Source organism: Thermobia domestica, chromosome 15 (assembly GCF_964235325.1).
Source record: "Thermobia domestica chromosome 15, izTheDome1.hap1.1, whole genome shotgun sequence".
Lineage (NCBI taxonomy): Eukaryota > Metazoa > Arthropoda > Insecta > Zygentoma > Lepismatidae > Thermobia > Thermobia domestica.
In genome coordinates this window covers 53,080,401-53,100,491 of record NC_137468.1, presented here as the reverse complement: position 1 = coordinate 53,100,491, position 20,091 = coordinate 53,080,401, and the positions used below count along the sequence as shown (strand labels likewise).

Below are 20,091 nucleotides of genomic sequence, written 5' to 3'. Positions count from 1 at the left end.
AGACCAAGACCAAGACTGGATGTGCAAGACCAAGACCACCCCGGTCTTGGTCTTGGTCTTGCATTTGCTCATCACTAATCTTCCCCCGTGGATCCACCACTGAGTGTCGCACAGTTATACACACTTGTATTATATTTTCAGTGGGTTTTCCTTTTTTGTACAACAATTTTCTCGCATGTTGAGAACATTCTTAGAATATGGGATGATGTTAAAATAATTAAGATTTTTAATTTTTTTAGATAATAAATAAATAATTTTAATAATAAAATTATGAGAAAATACAAAATTTTGAGCAACAAAGTAAAATCTGTAGATAATGTTGCTACCACTCCCAAATTTACCGGCATTAGCCATGACTTCTTAGAATTTATATTTATCCAAACTGGATTCAAAACATTCTTCATGAACATAGTCAAAGTGGATGTCAGCCTCCTAGGATGTCTCTACTTCCGTCTTATTGTGTGTTATAGAAGAAAAATCTCGTCCAGTTCTTTACCAGGAGGTAATGTGCCTAAGATCGATGACACATTCCCGCGCTGGATGGCGATGCTGATACGTTGGAAAAGGAATGCAGTAGCTCGGGGGTCACCAGTTTTGATTGCTATTCGATGACCAACCTCATTAATGAAATTAGATCCTTCGTGACCCCAAGACCCACTAGTTTCTATTGCTACTGTTACAAACCAATATTTGTCCAATAGGTTTGAGTATTTTAGTCTTTTGTCTGATTCTCTGTGAGCGGCGACGAGACCTGCCTGAATTGAAGAATGGGATAAGTTGGAAGGAGCAAACGTATCGGAACATGTGAAATCCCAGACTAGTGCTTTTCCTTTTTTCCACGGTACCAAGGTCATGCCATCGGGCCTTTTACCATCAGAGCGGCAACAACCATTTGGTTCTTTTATTGAAGGAACTCCCGCTGAAACGAGGGCTCTACAAATAATGTCGTTTACAATATGATGTCGAGATTGTCTTCCCGCACTTCTTTTACATGAAAGACCATGTAATCCTTTATTATCAACATATGCGTTGCAAGCAGGACAAAAGTGAGGCTCACAGATATTAGCACCTAAGCGCAGAGCTGTAGCAATACGAAAGCTCTCATTAGAAAGGTGTAGGCCGAGTGTGTGAGAAGGTAGGGCTTGAAGCCATGCTCCGTTTTTGGAGGAGGAGACAGCTAACAGCCTGGCTTTGTCATCTGGGTTATTGGTTGATGATAGGAGTGAAGATAAATGAAGCTTGACTATAGGTTCATCCCAAACAGACTGAACATGTCTTTTGTCGTTAGGTGGGGGATCCATTCCAACCAGACTAGTCCATTTATCGATACATTCTTGTACATCTCGAATCGAGTCTAAGTCAACCTCCTGTTGAAGAAGAGATCCAATTAGTTCTCGTGAGCCATAGAATGATGCGAGGAAAGAAGGTATGGCGATATCCATGGCTCGACGAATCCCAAGGCCCCCATTCTCCACTGGTAAGGAAGCTTGTAACCATGAACTGTCTTTCAAAGAACAGTTTAGGATGGATTCCAGTCCTGTTCTAAGAGTGTGGTCGGACAATTTTTAATTTATGGTTGAGAAGATCAAATCACCCACTTCATCATTGATGATTTGAAGATAATATAAAGAATTCTGTAAAGAAGGAGACACCGAATACACACGATTCCTGATTTTAACAATTATGTGTGATAGAAGAGTTAACTACAAGTTAAAATAATATAATAGAAATAATGTACAAAAAACTAAATATAAAATAAAAGATAACTTTTATTTAAGTGAAGCTTCTGCCATTATTCTAAAATGTAGATAAATATTTTGGATGTGTCCCATCCCTATTAAGTTATAGGAACCGCCACTATGGTTATTATTATTATTACTATCTTATGCACTCGTACGTAATTTTCTAGCAATTTTTAACTGAAAACATTGACATGTGCAAAGTGTGTGCCAAAATACCTCACTGATGAACAAAGGCAAAGGAAGGTGGAAGTGTGCACAGACCTTTTTGAAAGACAGGACAAAATTTTGGACTTAATAATCACAGATGGTAAATTCTTAGTCTTCACGTATGTCCCTGAAACAAAGCGACAATATATCCAATGGAAGACAGCTGACTCCTCACGACCGAAAATGTTCCGACAATCAAAATCAAAAATCAAAACGATCTTGATAACGTTTTTTGATATCAATGGGATCGTACACCATGAGTTTGTACCACGAAGTCAAACAGTCAATCAAGTGTATTATTTGAGAGTGCTGCAAAGATTGCATGAGAAGTTGAGACGCAAACTATCAGAGCTTTTCGCGAGAAATTCATGGCTTCTTCATCATGACAATGCGTCTGCCCACACGCACTGTCCATACAGGAGTTTTTGACCAGAAAACGAATATCTATGGTAGGTCTTCCACCGTTCCCACCTTATCTTGGCTCCAATTACTTTTTTTTCTTTATCTAAGAATGAAAACCGTGTTGAAAGGAAGGAAGGTGGTTTGACGGTATCCTAGGCTATTCAGAGGAATCTGTCCCGTAATCAACAATCAAGATATATTCATTTTGATGTCATTGTTGACATGAAGGCTAATATGATGGCAGCTTTGGAGGCCATCCCAGAAAAAGAGTTCGAAAATGCTTCAAAGGCTGGAGTAGGTATTAGAATTGGTGTATAGTTCCCCAAGGGAAGTGATTTGAAGATGATCACACCAGTGTGCAGCAGTAAGGTATGTAGCACATTTTACGGAATTTAATTATCGTGAATTTAATTATCAGATCTCGTACGTTTAGTTACTGGAAACATGAGAAAGCCCACCTCCTCCAGTAGTAAGAGTCATCATGCAGTGATTTACGTAAAGGCATGGGCACCCGAAGAGAAGGGCAGGGTGGGGGGCTCAGGTCCGCTGGCTTACAAATATGTATACGACATATAGCAAATACCAGAAATAATATAGCAACCATGGTGATGGGCCCCCTAGAAAATTTTCTTCGGGCGCCCCTGTGTAAAGGAGTTTCGGGGGTTTTAATCTCCTTTGATCAAGATCTGTAAAAATAAACATTTATGAACCTAGAAGGTTGCGTTGAAGCCTCCATTGACGAACTTTTGCGTACGCCACTGTCATAATGTATGATAAAACTATGTCCGATTATGAATAAGGTAAGATACAGTCTGTATCCATCATACAATAGAAAAGGAGTTAAGACAATTGAGTGAATCTCGATAATTTCTTTTTTCTTTTTTTCTTTTTTAAATCGGAGAACAAAATCACACGACACAATAGCTCAAAGTGACAAATTAGTTGTATTGTACACACGAAGTTGAAAGAAAGAAAAATAAAGAGAGACATGCTAATACATAATAATCTTCAAAATTATTTGTCAAGCTTGTTGACCACAAAAAGCATGGTTAGGCGTAATTGACGTTGTTGCAAAATGGAAAGTGTGGCCTGTCTTTCATTCACTCAGCACGGCAGCGATCAGTAGTTGTAGTAGCTATGTAACTCCGTAAAGATCGCACGGTTATTTTGTTTTTCCCGTGTTTCTAATCAAACGTTTGTATGCATACGGACATAGGGCCTACGTGAACCTCGATTTAGAAATTGTGGTATACAAAAGAACTATGGATTGAACTGTTTTTTAAATTAAACTTTTATTTGGTGATTGAGTTTTAACGGAAGGAGATTAATTTATTTTATACTTTTAACCATAATAAAAAGGTACGTATATTTGTGCATTTTAAAATATTAGTATACATATTTATGATTGTATTTTTTTTATCTTACTTTATCTACTATATACTTCTTTGTTTGGAACAGTATTTTATTGTACTTTAGGTTTAGGTCTCATTCGGAATCGATTCCTGTGGTGCGAAGGGTATCTTATTCGATTCCAGTAAATGTGCATTTGTGTTTGACATCATGGTGTTCGTGGGGTTTATCCTTATCCTGTCAATTCTTCATAAGCAATAACTAAAGACTCCATTTGATTTCATGAGTACACTAAGAGGGCAAGGGAGCCCATGTTGTGGTTTCCAAGGGGGGGGGGCAAGTATAAGCGACGTTTCAAAAATAGTTTCAAATTTTGCTGTAACTACTGTAAAAATTCTATTGGATTTTCGATATTCTGAAGTACAATTTCCTCTAGGGGGAAAAGCGCCCCACCTCGCCCCTCTGATGGCCGCCCTTGCAAGAGGGTGCACCCACGGGAGGGGGCCACCGGCCCGGACCCCTCAAAAAACTTCGTAACATACATTTGTACACTTTCTTAATAAAGCTATGTTTGAATAAGAGGGAAATGGTTTATGTAGCATGAAAATTTAATTTTACGCTTGGTCTGTACTCTTTCCCATAAAACAATATAGCTCTATCATTTGTTTTCCTGAAAATATAGGTTGAGTGAAAGTATTTTATAATTGTTTATCGTCTTTTCGGGTGAGGAATAATACCCGTTCCAACTGCATAGATGTAGTGGTTTGTAGTATTATACCCCTTCCCCAAAACTTGGACCCTCCCAACAAAAATCCATGGGTTTGTTGCCTGCTATTTTCTGACTTTTTGGCTTCAATTCCATTTGTCGGACGCCCAGATAACATTTTTTAAGTGTTGGCTCTGCTTTTTTATATATAAAACTAACCTTTGGGGATAGTTTAACCAGATAACATTTTTTAAGTGTTGGCTCCTCCCCCAGACCCCTGAGTCTGCTCGGCCTACGGCCTCGCATTTCTTACCTATCGGCCATTGCATCAACAGTGAATTTCGTGAACTTGCTCTTCATATTTCCTGAATCTGCCCATCCGGGGGCTTCGCCCCCACACACTGTCTTTGCTCGCCTACGGCCTCGCACCCCTTCAACCCACAATTCTATCGTTTCTTTTCCTTTTTCAACTATCTAAAAGATAAGATTTTGTATCCCAAGAAAACGCCCATTTAAATAGCATGGGAATTTCTTCATCCCCCTTTAGACTCCTTAAAAATTAAAAATATTCACTTTTGGCAATTTTCCTGTGGATTTTTCCCGGAAAGGTACAATCATGCCAAATTTAATCATTGTAGCCCTACAGGAAGTGCTCAATAGTTTGGGGGTGTAAAAGGTGTTCCATATAAATAAGATGGGAAAGATTTTTCAGTTCTCCATAAAACCACTCTAAAGTTGGATTTTTTTTTTTTACTGATTACTTAGGTAATGCTAAGAAAAACATACAAGCATACCGAATTTCAAGTTTTAATTCCAATTCTAAGTACCTAAAACATGAGATTATATGTCCAAAAAAAAGGCCCATTTAAATAACATGGGGAATTTTTTCATCCCCTCTTTAGACCCCCTAAAAATTAAAAATATTCACTTTTGGCAATTTTCCTGTGGGTTAGTTCCGGAAAGCTACAACCATGCCAAATTTAATCATTGTAGCTCTACAGGAGGTGCTCAATAATTTGTCAGCTCATGTAGTTTTATATATAGTTAGGATTTCCTTTGAATTATTTAAAATGTTTCCGGGATAGAATGCACAGAGGTTCTATCTGAAATTTCCTTATTCGAAATTATTATTATTATTATTATTATTATTATTATTATTATTATTATTATTATTATTATTATTATTATTATTATTATTATTATTATTATTATTATTAATAATAATAATAATAATAATAATAATAATAATAATTTAACTTAGTGATAAATTTATTTGAACACTATTTTAGGTTTAGAACCGAGGCTATGTGAGACAGCTATTTAAATTTATTTATTTATACATATTTCTGGTTACCGGCATCTTGGCCTGAAGCCCGTCACGTATGAGGGATGACGTCTGTCGGTGAGCACACTATCCGGGGAAGGGGAAAGGAAGAAAGAAATGTGGACGGAAAGAAGCGGCCTGGGACCTATATGTTAGGTATGATACCACCCCGGCATTTGCCTGGTGTGAATGAAAAAAACCTCACTCAGCATGACTGGCCTGAGAACTCTATCACACCTTTTCGACTGAGCGTTACTACTGACGGCTATTTAAATTGGTACCCAAACTCTGCTCAGATTTACATGCGAAGAAAAATCCCAACCGTAATTGAACCCGGAACTACGAGGATATAAAAATTCACGTTAGTCACTCAGTTAAGAAGAGGCACACGCATATTTTCTTTTTAATATTTATATATGTGGAGCATTCCATGACGTTCCTTTAATAGACAAGAGACGCTAACTCAAGAATTATCCTTATTGAGATCTGTTGTTGAGTGATACTAAGGACTAGGAGAGTTTTATTTGAAAAAAAATCGCAGGTGAAAGTCAAGGTACACATCCTTCCCCTTCCTCCAGGGAGCAATTATTTCATTTATCCGTCCCTGTTAACTACAACTGCAAATATTCAAATTATTCTCCTGGAAAGTTGATGATTCTCAGTTGTCCCTGTTCTATGTAAGAAACGAATATCTGTCTCATGGCGTAATATCCAAGGATGTTTATCTGAGTATTATTTTCAGTATCACAAAACGTTCATACTTTCAAACGCGTAGTAGTTGAGTAAATACCTGTACTTACTACCATGACAGCATTGTTTCATTAAAAAAAAAAAAAAAAAAAAAAACTTCCTGTAGGTTTCTTCACTCACCTCGAACATAGGCGCCCGAAGAAAAACATTCTAGAGGGGGCTCAAATACGTTTGGTATTTTTTATTTGTATTAAGAAAATCTTAAGAAATTTAATAAATTTTCGTTAGTCAGTGGGGGTGCTCGGGCCCCACCTTTGCTTCCCCTTCGGGCGCCCATGACCTCAAACAATAATTTGAACATTTTCAAAACGCATAAATTCAAATCGCTAGGAGTGCAGATTTTGGGTTTAGACATGAAAACGTTATCAGACATATTCTACTTTATATACATATCGTTGCATTCGCCTTAAAGAGCTGAATCTATAAGTTATTTTGGACATGTCCGGATAACGGATACACACAAGTGTAGATTATGAGTCTTCTTTTCTACTAAAATAACAAATTATGCTATAAATGTAAATCATTTTATGTATTATTGCAAATTCTCTTCAAGATGAATACATTGGATTTTGAGTTTAACGTCCCTTTTCAGTAGTGAGGCTATATGAGACGTGGACCTAAAGTTTAAAATGGGATCCGAATCACATGCAATCCCTCGGGAATCGAACTAGGATATCCCGAGCCAAAAGCACATGCGTTCAACACAAAATCAACATCGAAAAATCGAAAGTCGTGAGAATATACCGTGGAAACGCGCGCTTATGGGTCAGACTAGAAGAAAGAACTTGAAGAGGTCCATAAGTTCAAGTATTTGGAAAGTATTTTGACAAGAGGCACTTACCGTGCCAAAGAGATCAGGTCAAGAATTGCAGTAACTAAAAAAACATGTAACAAGAAAAGATCGCTCTTAACTAGCAGGCTTAACATTGAAGTGAGGAAGAAGTTAGTCAAGTGTTATATGTGGAATATTGGACTGTATGGTTCAGAGAGTTGGCTATTACGAAAATTAGAGAAGAAATTTTTAGAGAGCGGCGGAAGATGAAGAAGGTAAAATGGACAGAGAGAGCAACAAATCGAAGATGTGAGGATAGGATAGGAGAGAAGAGGACTCTTCTTGCCAGTATCCTTCGTACGGAGGCCAATTGGATTGGATACATCTTGCGAAGAAATTGTCTTCTTCATACCGCCATAGAAGGAAAGATGGAAGGAAAGCGAGGAATAGGAAGAAGAAGAATACAAGTGATCGATGATTTGACAAATAGAAGAAAATATTCGGAGTTAAACGAGGAAGCTAAAGATCGAGAAATATGTAACTTTTCCAGGCCCAAACTGAAAACTAAGAAGAAAATAAAAGAAAAAAAAAAAACTATTTAGTCCCAGGATCTGCCAAAAGGCAAAATACTTAATAATTATATAATGTATTTCTCACAACGTTTTCATACCTAAACCCAAGATCTGCATTCTAGCTAATAGGTATACGTGTAATTGTTTATCTGATTCCAGTGTCTTCTTTGCTCCCTTAGGCAAGACTTGCACAAACCACCATGAAACAAATCGTTTTAGCATTGTTTTTTCTATATGGAATGCTGCAGAAAATGCTTGTCTCTGTTGCAATAACAAGCAGCTAAACGTGAGTTCCTGTTTACGACAGATTTCTTGGTAGATTTAATATAGTTTCTATGTCCACTGTGTAGAACGCTGAACGACACGTTATCATGTTACAAATACTTTTCGATGCCAATCATTTGTTCGCCACAGATTTGTTCTGGTTTCTGTCATTAGTTATAGAAAAAAAGGAAAAAGAAAGAAAGAAAATAAAACTTTTTATTGTAGAAAAAGTATTGTTATATCCTAAACTAGCAGCGTTCACCCCGCTTCGCTGCGGTCACCCCGGAACGCAATAAACTTTGTTACTTAGATAATTTTTACTTTTTCGCTTTCAAGTGATATGATAAAAACCATAGAAGATTGCAGTAAATCTTAACATTATATCGCCTGTCATTTATGTTAACCCGCCCCGCTTCGCTGCGGTCATCCCGGTGCTGGCATATTGTAAAAGTGTCTGTAAAAATAAGCAAATCAATTAAAAAATTTTAAACAGAACATTCAAGCTATTTTCCGCTGTATATCGCCTGTCATTTATGTTAACCCGCCGAGTGACACGGTCATGCGGGTTGCATATAAATACGTTTATTTTTACCTATGATGAACTAATAACAAAGGATTTGTACGTTATGGACACTTGAATGGTCAATTATCTCAAGACACTGGTAATTAAAAATTAAAGTGATATGATAAAAACCATCTAGGGTCCAAATCCTAATAACCCCCCAAAAATGAAAGAAATTGGTTCAGCCGTATTAGCGTGATGAGCGGACAAAGGATTTTGTACGTTCTCTTTTATATATATAGATTAAAAGCATGTATGCCCTTTCAATTTTTATTGATGATCTAAATAATAATAATAATAATAATAATAATAATAATAATAATAATAATAATAATAATAATAATAATAATAATGATAATAATAATAATAATAATAACTAATGTCGCTGCTAAAATGTGCCTATGTTTAAATAAATTTCTAATACGTTTTTTAAACTAGTTTGAATCAAATGAAGCAACACTGATGTGCAAAACGTAAGGACGAGTTTGATGAAATAACATAAAATATTCCATAGCAGTGGCGGATTTAGAAAGTAAAAACTGGGGGACAGCCAGAATCCAGACTATGATAGGTATATCATGAGTTTACTATAAACTTTCAAAAATATATAAATAATAGCTTAAATTATTTTTGTCACAAAGAACTGGGGGCTTAGATCCGCCACTGTTGCGTAATTGATATAAATAAATGAAAGCCTGGCATCGTGTTGCCAGAGGTCCCTCACACGTGCACAGGAAGCAAGGGTCAATCTTTAACCTTTTACTGTCTTGTGATAGAATATGCCATGGGATAATTTACAAACGTTGCAGTCTACGAGATACTTCAACAAGAGCTGTAACCGACGAGGAGGAGCGGTGCAATGCAAAATACATTGCAAATAAAGAACTGAGTAGAATAAATAACGAGCGTTGCTCCATATCTGAAGTGTCCGTTCTATGCACGGGATAACATATTTATAGAATGTATTTGATGTTACCCGTGTTACCCGGTGTTATCCGTGTTATGTAGGCAACTAAGATTGTTACGAAGTGTTGTTTATAATCTGTTAAGGGTTGCTGTTAAATTTATGTAGGGTGACCAGACAAACTGTTTTCTGCGGGATTGTTTTTTTTTTTTTCCTGAAAGTCGACCGGCGTGTCCAGAGATAAATGCAAACGGGAGGACAATTGTCCTTTTTCTTTTTTAAAAAAGTCCCATTTATGACTCGAAAATACGTAATAAAAAAATTACGTGTTCTTAAATCTCATAGCTAAGTTTTAGTTTGGAAAATTTTCGAAATTTTATAAAATAGTTCCATACTTTTCGAATAGATGGCTTTGTAGCAAACTCTATGTTTTTCATGATATTTTCATCAAATTCTATGTTTCTTCCGTGGATTATCAAATTATGATATTTATCGAGTGCATCTTTTTGTTTGTTTGTTTGTTTTTCTAAATCTCGTCACCCTAAATTTATGAAAGATGTAACTAGTTTCGCATCCTCATCCTTAGGGTTGTTAGGGATGTCTTAAGTTCAATGTATTGCTTTCCAGATTGTAAGTCATTTATGTGCCAAGATTGGTTTAAATTGTTCCATTCGTTCCAGAATTATAGTGGAGCATACGTACATTTATATATTTTTATGTATAAAACATTTCTATGTCGAAGGGCCTCAGTAGCTATATTTTTCAAAGAAATCAATTATCTCGTTTAGTACTCCTCCTTTCTGGAGCCATAGGGTTGAAGTGCACTTTTTTTGATTAGATTATAGAAGATTACAAAAGTTGAGATAATTACCTAGGTATTACTTGTTGTTGTTGTTGTTGTTGTTGCACGTGACTATAATGAAATGCTTGATTGGTTACATTGGAATTTACCGTCTCTTTCAATACGAAGGCTAGACCTACAGTTTTACGTGGGATCCAAATAGTGATGTGAGGTGGAAAATTTTCCACTATATTTTTCCGGAAAATTTTCCGTTCTAATCAAATATTAGTGATCAAATAACAATTCCTCATCAATCATAAAATTGATTGAATTAATGTATAGAAATGTTAAGAAGTGAAAGATCGTTCAAAGAATCTGAAAAATTTCATGCCTCAGACAATTTCCAGTACTATGTAGGAACAAGTGAAACAATTTTTCATGGATCGAAAAATGTTCTGTTCTATTGGAAAAATTGAAAAACTTTTTATGAGGGAAAATTTTCATCATTTTGAAGCAGAAAGTAAAACAACTACTCGAATTGGAAAGTTTTATTGCTCTGTAGATACAAGTACAAAAAATTTTCATTACGATTTAGAAATACGTGGAAAAACTTCATAATCCGGACAATTTTGGATATTATATATCGTGATATTAGGTGGAAAATTTTCCTCTATATTTTCCATTGAGCTATAAAATTGAATTCCTGTAGAGGAAAGTTAGACAGGAACAACTTATAATTTTCCAATTAGCTTTCGGGAACCAAAAAAAAATTCTAATATTTCAAGTTATCAAGTAAAAACTTACATAGTGTTTCTGTTTCTCTCTCTCTCTCTCTCTCTCTCTCTGCAAGCTCCTTCATGGCTAGGAGGTTAGCGCTTTACACACACATACAGAGAGAGAGAGAGAGAGAGAGACGAGTTGATTTTGAGTTTAACGTCCCTTTCAGCTGCGAGGCTATATGAGACGGGACCTACTGATTAACATGGAATCCGAACATGAGCTCCCGCTGGGAATCGAACCCAGGTCTCCTACGACAAGGACGCGTACGCTAACCGCTTAGCCACGAAGGAGCTCGCAGAGAGGAACACTATGTAAGTTTTTATTTGATAACTTGAATTCAATTTTATAGCTCAATGTGCAGTCAAATATAGTGGTAAATTTTCAAAATAACATCACTATTCGAAATTGTCCGGATTATGAAAAGTTTTTCCACGTATTTCTACATCGTAATGAAAATTTTCCGATCCATGAAAATTCCTTTCACTTGTTCCTACAGAGCAAATAACTTTCCCATGAAAATTTTCCGACTCAAAAAAATTTCAATTTTTCCATATAGAACAAAATTTTTCGATTCATGAAAAATTGTTTCACTAGTTCCTACATAGTACTGGAAATTATCTGAGCCATAAAAAATTTCGGATTCTTTAAACGATCTTTCACTTTTCTAAATTTTTATACATCAATTCAATCAGTTTTATGATTAATGAAGAACTGTTGCTTGATCACTGATATTTGTTTAGAACGGAAAAATTTCCTGGAAAATATACCGGAAAATTTTCCACCTCACATCACTATTTATTACCAATAAATTTTACGGCTAAACAAAGATATAAGAATAAGTGGGGTATGTTTTTATGAATCGGAAAATTTTCATCACTGGATCCAAACCAGATGCGCTCCCATCCGGAATACAACGGAGGTTCGCGCGATTCAAACGTGTACGCTAATCAAGATGTAAGCTCTTTAAATGCTTGATGTAGGGGAAAGTGGACCATAGTTTTTTTTTTTTTCGGGATAATCTGCTCTTAGAAGACTATGTCCCATCACATTCTAAAATGTATAAATATACACCGTTTAGCGCCAACAGTACTCACATGGTTGTCCAGTCATACTAAATCCTAAGGAATATAAAAAGCCTAGTATTGCAAAAATTGGCTTAAGTTTTGTTATGGGGAAACAATTATATTAGTATTCTTGAGGCTATATTAACAACGCCATTTTTAGAGCGAGTTATTATATAAGCGCTTCTGCACGAGGTAGTATTATTGAAGTACAATAAATAAATAAATGAAATCTTCCATTTTAACGTCCCATGATTATGCTCTTTAGGCTAAGGAAGATGATTAAAGCAAGTGAATGATGATGGAAGAATTTATGGAATGGAAATGTGGGAGGAAACGGGCGTGCTCGAAAAAACCAACGAGCACGATGTTGTCAACCACAAACTTACTTTAGCGGGGATCGAACCAGGGACCCCAAGTACCAGAGGTAAGCGCTCTACCACTGAGCCACCGTGCCCTCTCTTATTGAAGTACACTGCATGGAACAATCAAGACTTCTCAATTTTGTTAATGTTGAAAAAGAAAGTTAGAAAATATCGAAACAAGAATTCGAACCTAACACAATGGTTTATAAATGTTCCTACATGTATAATCCAGAGTGTGTCCCGAGCGTGAGAGATCGAAGTCATGGTTTAGACTGTTTGATACTCTACAGGCTTTAGCCCTTTTAGGATTTCCACTTTTTAAGGTAAAGTTTAGACTTTCACTCAAACAGCTACTGCTTCCTTACTATTTATTGTAGGATCATGGTTCATACCTCGTTTCTTCCGTGATAGAGTATACTTTCTAAAGGCACCATTCGCTTGTCCGTATTATACACCAGAAATGGGAAAATCGGGAAAAACCGGGAGATTTATCGAAAAAAATCGAAATTTTGGACCCCTCTAGCCTGGGCCGGGATTGACGTAGGGATCTGACATTTTTTTAAAAAAAGAAAGTTATTATGTACACTCATGTCCAAAATTATTGTTGCATGTCTATAAATATGTTGTTGTAGGAATATAATTTGCTAACGAATTTGCCCGGTATTTCTTACAATGCTGGTATGTGTATAATCGGCAAAGACACGTATGTGGCAAATTTCATGTCAAAAGAGCAATAAATAAGAGCTATAAAACGAAAATAAAGCTTTTTTTGTCCTTTTAGCAACATTTTATTTTGCTCATTCTAATTTTCGTATTTATAATTTTTTTCCTATCATATTTACCACAAATATACATTTCCCGATTATATATATAGTATCAGTATTAAAAGTACCCTGCAGAATCATTATCAAATTATATTCTTACAAGAAGACAGTTATAGGTATGCGACAATCATTTTGGACATGAGTGTACATAATACGTGTGCAAAATTTCAATCTTGTATCTTGAAAACTAAGGTCAGGAGAAATTTTTGAAATTCTGAAGGTGATTCATTTATATATATAGTGTATTGTGTGTAAAATGCTTCACAAATTTACTGCGTCATTACTATTTGACTTACAGTCATGGTTCAAACACTATTTTCTTCAGTATAACGAGCCCTTTCCAACTGTATCACTCACATGTCACACCTCTCCATCCCAACTTGAAGCCGCCAAGTTGACCACCCGGTTCCAAAATGCATCATCTGGCATGTTCTTTGGTCCATCCTTGACCTGACCAATAATAGAAAAACGGCTTAAATACCTGTTATAGAACCTAAATAAGCGGTCAATACCATTTATACAGGGTGTTAATGAACTTTATCGACAAACTGTAAGAGATGATTGCTTATATCAAAATAAGAGAAAAAGTTCATATGGACCTATGGGGAAAAGTGCATAGTTTCAGAGCTAGGGTTGTCCAAAATCGCGAAAAAGCCAAATTTAAGCAGGCCCTATTTCGAATTTAAGCAGAATTTAAGCAGAAACGGTGGATGGTCGTCCTAATCAGCGTAAAGGAAACCACGCATACACAATCCAAAACTGCATATTTCATTAATTTTCAGTGGGTGTACTGAGTATTCCATACAGGGTGAAATTCCCAAACATACCTTCAACCGAATTTTGAGATATGCTCTGACTTTATGATTGGTCCAAAGTTGGCAAACGATAAGCCTTGATAGCAGTGAACAAGAAATCCTTTGGCGCGATGTCGGGAGTGTTAAGGATCGTCAGCAACACGGTTTCTCGTACTTGGTAAATGTATGCTGCAATGTTTTCTTTCACACTTATAAGTAGAGCCCGGATTTCCATGCACAAACCAATCCCGAGATAAGCACGAAAAATATAAAAAATATGCTTTAAAATGTTAACATCTGCACTTATATATATATATTAAGAAAATAAAATTCAGTTTCTTTCGATACTTAATGACCTCTGTTGCAATGAACTATGAACGTCTTCCTTAGGTTTTCTTCTGTAGACGCACTGCGATGTGCGTCAGTGAGAAGCGTTTTGTAGATCGGAAAGGTCCTTTCTACATTAGCAGAAGTTACTGGTGCATGTGAAAAACACCGAATGCGAAAGCAATCGAAAGTGAATTTACCTAGGATTGTGAGCAACTCAACGCAATTTTGAAAGAAAAAAAAATCTGCATCTGCGTTTACAAGTGAATTAGTTCACTTTAAATGTAAAGAACTGGCAGAATCTTAAAAAACTTTAGTGGGTGGTAGTCGGAACTGTCCGAACAATCATATCCTCTTACTAGTGACATTGTAAGTTAACTTACGTTCAACGACGTTGCCATAACTTTTGATCCACACTACACTGTGATTAATGGCTTACACATGTGGGTTCTTTCTTTCTATATAGAGAAGGGGGAAATAAACAAACACTGACCAACTTGTCTGCATATATAGATCATTCCTTCTCAATGGAAAAAGAAATATTCTGTTGAAAGCAGGTTGAAAGTGTCAAATAACAGCAACATCAAGCACTCGGAGTTTCCAGACTACTTTTTTCTTCGCCAAAACATTTGAGACATTCCATTCCATATTCATATGACTGAGAAGATCAGCTTTTGCTCACCCCCTATTTTCGCCTAGAGCTGTCGCCCAGTTCGAATTTTGTTCCTCTCCAAAGGAAGAAGGAAGATTTTTTACACTCAAAGTGTCAAATAACAAAACAACACAAACCATTCGGAGTTTCTACGCTACTTTTTTTTCTTTTTCGCCAAAACCTTTCTTAAGTGACAGAGAGGAATACGCACTCCTCTGGTCGAGAATTGTCAGCTAGCTAGAATTTCTTGGCAACACCGGATTTCGGAGAAAATATGTTTCACTACCATGTAGTAGTAGGAGAAGGTAAATAGATCAATTTTCCATGCCTTCCCCCAAGGTTTTTAAGATGTTTCAAAAAGTCTAACTTACTTTCTTGTGATATAATCTGAAATATGCTAGTATGCAGCAATAAAATTCGGAAATATGCAGAAGCCAGCAAAGTGAAATATCCATGCATATCGAAATTCACTTAAAATATGCACTTATATGCGCTAACACATGTCTCAAACGAATCCTTACAAGTCCATCGGGATGAAAAAAATTACTTTAGATACGTTTCTGCATGTTAATATAAACATGTATTTTGCATATAAATTCGGGTTGTACTTATAAGTGAAGAAAACGTGAAATATACCGTGACGAAATTCATCGCGTCACACATTATTCCGAACCCCCCCCCCCCCACACACACACACAAATTGGAGCTGCCGGTTCCTAACACTTCCAACTTCTCTCCGAAACATTGGATACCTATTGTTGTCAAGGCTTACCTTCTGCCTTCTATGAACCCTCCTTGAAATCAGGATATATCTGAAAACTCTATTGACAGCATATCTCTTGAATTACACCCTGTAGAGAATAACCTGTATACCTATTGAAAATTGACGAAATATGCACTTTTGGATTGTGTATGCGTGGCTTCCTTTACGCTAATAAGAACCACCATCCGCTGTTTCTGGAATTCGAAATAGGGACTGTTGAAATTTAGCTTTTTCGCGATTTTGGATAACTCTATAGCTCTGAAACTATGCACTTTCCACCATAGGTCCACATGAACTTTTTCTCTTATTTTCATGTAAGGAATCACCTCTTACAGTTTGTCTGCATAGTTCATTAACACTCTGTATATTAAAATGCTAGGTTTATATGTTTGTCTCCAATCCTTTCGACAATGAGATCTCGAAAACAACAAGTGCTACAAACGTGCCGTTTTCACTGGTCGATTCCAAATTTTGAATGGATTGTCCAGTTCTAATTGAATATTGAAAAAGCATGCCCGTTATTTCTTTATTAGAGTTTTAGAGATACACTGGAAGTGTTGCAATATTAAAAATGCAAAGCATCATATCCTACGAGTTATACATTCCAGCATCAGACAATTCTGTATGGGGTTGTATACCTCTCAGGCGTTTGTTTCATGGCCAAATGATAATGAAAAACGAAGGATAACCAATTTTTCCAGTCTAAAGCGAATCTTTATTGTTTGGAGTATTTTGCCCAATGAATACCATATAACACTGACATTATAATTAATTGTGTGTGTAATTTATTTGCTTATTACATGCTGCATGCAAGAAGAAAGAAAACACTGATCATACATGAATTAGAAACTCCAACCGGAAGTAGGCTCAAATTTTGCAAATGGTGCGAGATATTGAAAAAAATACTTTAAAAATCTCCCCTTTATGGTACCCCTTGCCGATTTTTATCAAGACCTCTTTCACTTGTGTCTGTAAAGGGGCATGTACAGACAGGGCCGGATCCAGGATTTTCTGAGGGGGTGCACCAATAACTGTCAGTATATTTGAATCAAATTTATTTTTTTTAATTCCCTTAGGTATCTGTGATGTGTATGAGGAACTGACTTAAACTATTGTGTTTAGCAAACCCGCTTTCTTTTAATTTCGAAACGGAAACATGACATGAAATTTTAGGAAAGTATTGCTATTTCCACTGCCAGTTTCTCACTTTAGATAGTGTATATTCAGGACGGAGGAAGGGGGGTGCACGTGCTCCGGTGCACACCCTAAATCCGGCTCTGTGTACAGATGTTGTAGTGAATGACAAGGAGATTCATGTTTTTATGTGAATGATGCGCTGTGTAGAGAGCGCAGATTCAGCTAGCAAATCCTAAAAAGGCTAGACACATACTGGACACTTGTAAACCGTTCTGCTATGCTTAAACTCTTCTTTAAACAGACATTTCTCATATATGGAGCTAGCGATTTTTCGCTGTTTTTTTAAAACTATCTTTGATCTATGAAAATTGACTTTGAAACAAGAAATAGTACTAGATTTGTACCACTTCCAGTTTTAGTACAAGAATAAAGTGGATATGGAATGTATTCTTGGTGCTCTGAAATTGATTCCAAGAAACAGCTTCTTCCTATCTAAAGCAGTTTCTGTACTATGGCGATCAACATTAATTTCTACCTCTTCTGGTTTCAATAGAGAGTTAATGAAGATGGAAGCTGCTTTTAGAACCCTGAATTGATTACATAAACCTCTTCTTGTTATCTCTTATCGTTTTTGCTTTGGTATCTGTGGACAGAGCTGTTTTTAAGACTTCTAATACTTATGCTTACCATAGTTTGGAATTCGAATAATTTACAGTAGCTCAGTGTTACAAATATACCCTTTTGTGATGAATCTCGAAATATTGATTGTTTTGTTGGCTTTAAGCAAAAGCACTATCATTTATAACCTCGATGTTGAAAATTGATGTTAATCTCTACTTAATTAAGTAACGAAGAGAGTCTAATTCCGACGAGCGTTTTTTTTTTTTTTTTTTTTTTTTTTAACTCTGGATGCCCTAATCAATGAAGGAATCCATTATGAGACTTTCAGTACACCCTATAGAACATAACACGGGTATCACAAACTGCTATAAATGATCCATGGGGTTTGAAAGAGCTGTATTAAAAAAAAGTCTATAATACTACAATAATGAATGATAAATGAAAATATATAGCAACTGCTCAAATTTCAAACATACTGTTGAAATAATGTCCAATGTGGCTTCCTTTTGGCACACAACACACATTTATGCGGTCAACCCAGATGCACTATAGCATGTCCCTACGAATTTTCGTAAATGCACCTGTAATGTTACCTCGGAGCTCATCCAAAGTTATTGATAACGGAGGCACATAGTGGTGTATTTGACATGCTTATTATTATTATTATTATTATTATTATTATTATTATTATTATTATTATTATTATTATTATTATTATTATTATTTTATTATTATTATTATTATTTATTATTATTATTATTATTATTATTATTATTATTATTATTATTATTATTATTATTATTATTATTATTATTATTATTATTATTATTATTAAGTATTCTGCCTTTCGGCAGGTCCTGGGACTAATGAGGATTTTTTCTTCAATTTTAGATTTGGGCCTCGAAATGTTTCTTCCACTTTTCTCGATCTTCAGCTTCCTCTTTTAACTCCCAATATTTTCTCCTATCTTCCAAATCATCGATCAGCTGTGTTCTTCTTCCTATTCCTCGCTTCCCTTCCATCTTTCCTACTATGGCGGTGTGAACAATTTCTTCTCAAGATGTGTCCAATCCAATTGACTTCCTATGAAGGATGCTGGCTATGAGTGCTCTCTTCTCTCCTATCCGTTTTAAAACATCTTCGTTTGTTGCTCTCTGTCCATTTTATCTTCTCCATCTTCCTCCAACACCACATTTCGAAGCTCTCTAAATATTTCTTCTCTAACTTCCGTAACATCCAAGTCTCTGAACCATACAGTCCAATGCTCCATGTATAGCACTTGACCAACTTCTTCTTAAGTCTAATATTGAGCCTGCTTGTTAAGAGTGATCTTTTCTTGTTGAAAGCTTCTATGGCAATTCTTGACCTGTTCTCTTCGGTGCACTAAGCGTCTCTTGTCAAAATACTTCCCAGATACTTGAAATTATGGACCTCTTCAAGTTCTCTTTGTTCTACTCTGATCCGTAAGGGCGTGTTTCCACGGTTAATTCTCATGACTGCCAAAGGAAAAAATTCACAAACTGTCTACGGAATGCACGCTGTACGGTAACAACGGAGAAACACTTCTCATATTCCAAAACATAGAATACTTCGCTGCATACACGCCATATTGGAAACTAGGCTAGTGCTGCCACCTGTCTCTACTAATCAAGATTACAAATATGAGAAATTAAACTTTCAAATATGTTCTTTTGTTTCATCATTAGTACAAATGTAGACCCTAATGTATTAATACTTTTCGACTATTTCAATTTATAATAAAAACCGATGAATCATTTTTAATCAGGCTGTATTTTGTTTGTTTCTTTGTATGTTCGCATGAAAACAATTCGCATTAACTAGCAAGGGGGAAAAGGCCGTGACGCAATAGTAAATTATATATTTCTGAGTCATGTGCAGATCTGAACAAACTAACTTGCGCTTATCAAGGACGTAATTCATTCACAACCACAAGGACACAATTTTCGTGTATAATTCAATAAATTTCATTCACCTAAACGTACCATAACACACATATTTGCTATGGTGAATCATGAAGTGCCAGGTGTCAACCGAGTTAACATGAACATATTTGAAAAGAAAAAAAAAAGTAAATTAAATTCGAACGTTGTGTATTGTGATGGTGCTTTTCCTGTTTTATATAATCAAGTAATTACAAGGGAAAATAGTGATTGATGGTAAGATAATTGCGTCATAAAACTATGATGAGAAAACAATTAGGATCTAATTGTTTCTTAGTCGAGTAGTACAGGGTGTAAGAAAAAAAAGAACCATTCAATTTCAAAAAGCTATTTAAAAGAAGAAAAGATTCTAATATAAAAGGTACATAGAGTGAATTTTAAAATAAATGTCTTAATGTAAAGTTTTACTTACAGTGCACAATTTTATAAAAACTCAATATGCCCAAAGTATACACCCACTCGATACTCAA

At 35.8% G+C, this 20,091-nt stretch overlaps 1 protein-coding gene across 1 annotated transcript in view; it reads left to right on the top strand.

The window, feature by feature from the left end:
- Positions 1–3,482: 3,482 nt before the first annotated feature.
- The window catches only part of LOC145671026 (sodium-coupled monocarboxylate transporter 1-like), a 96,694-nt gene continuing 80,085 nt past the window's right edge, over positions 3,483–20,091 (top strand). Inside the window, exon 1 of the mRNA XM_081739683.1 lies at positions 3,483–3,710. The gene's annotated coding sequence lies outside the window, so the exon portion shown is untranslated. The remainder of the gene's footprint in view (positions 3,711–20,091) is intronic.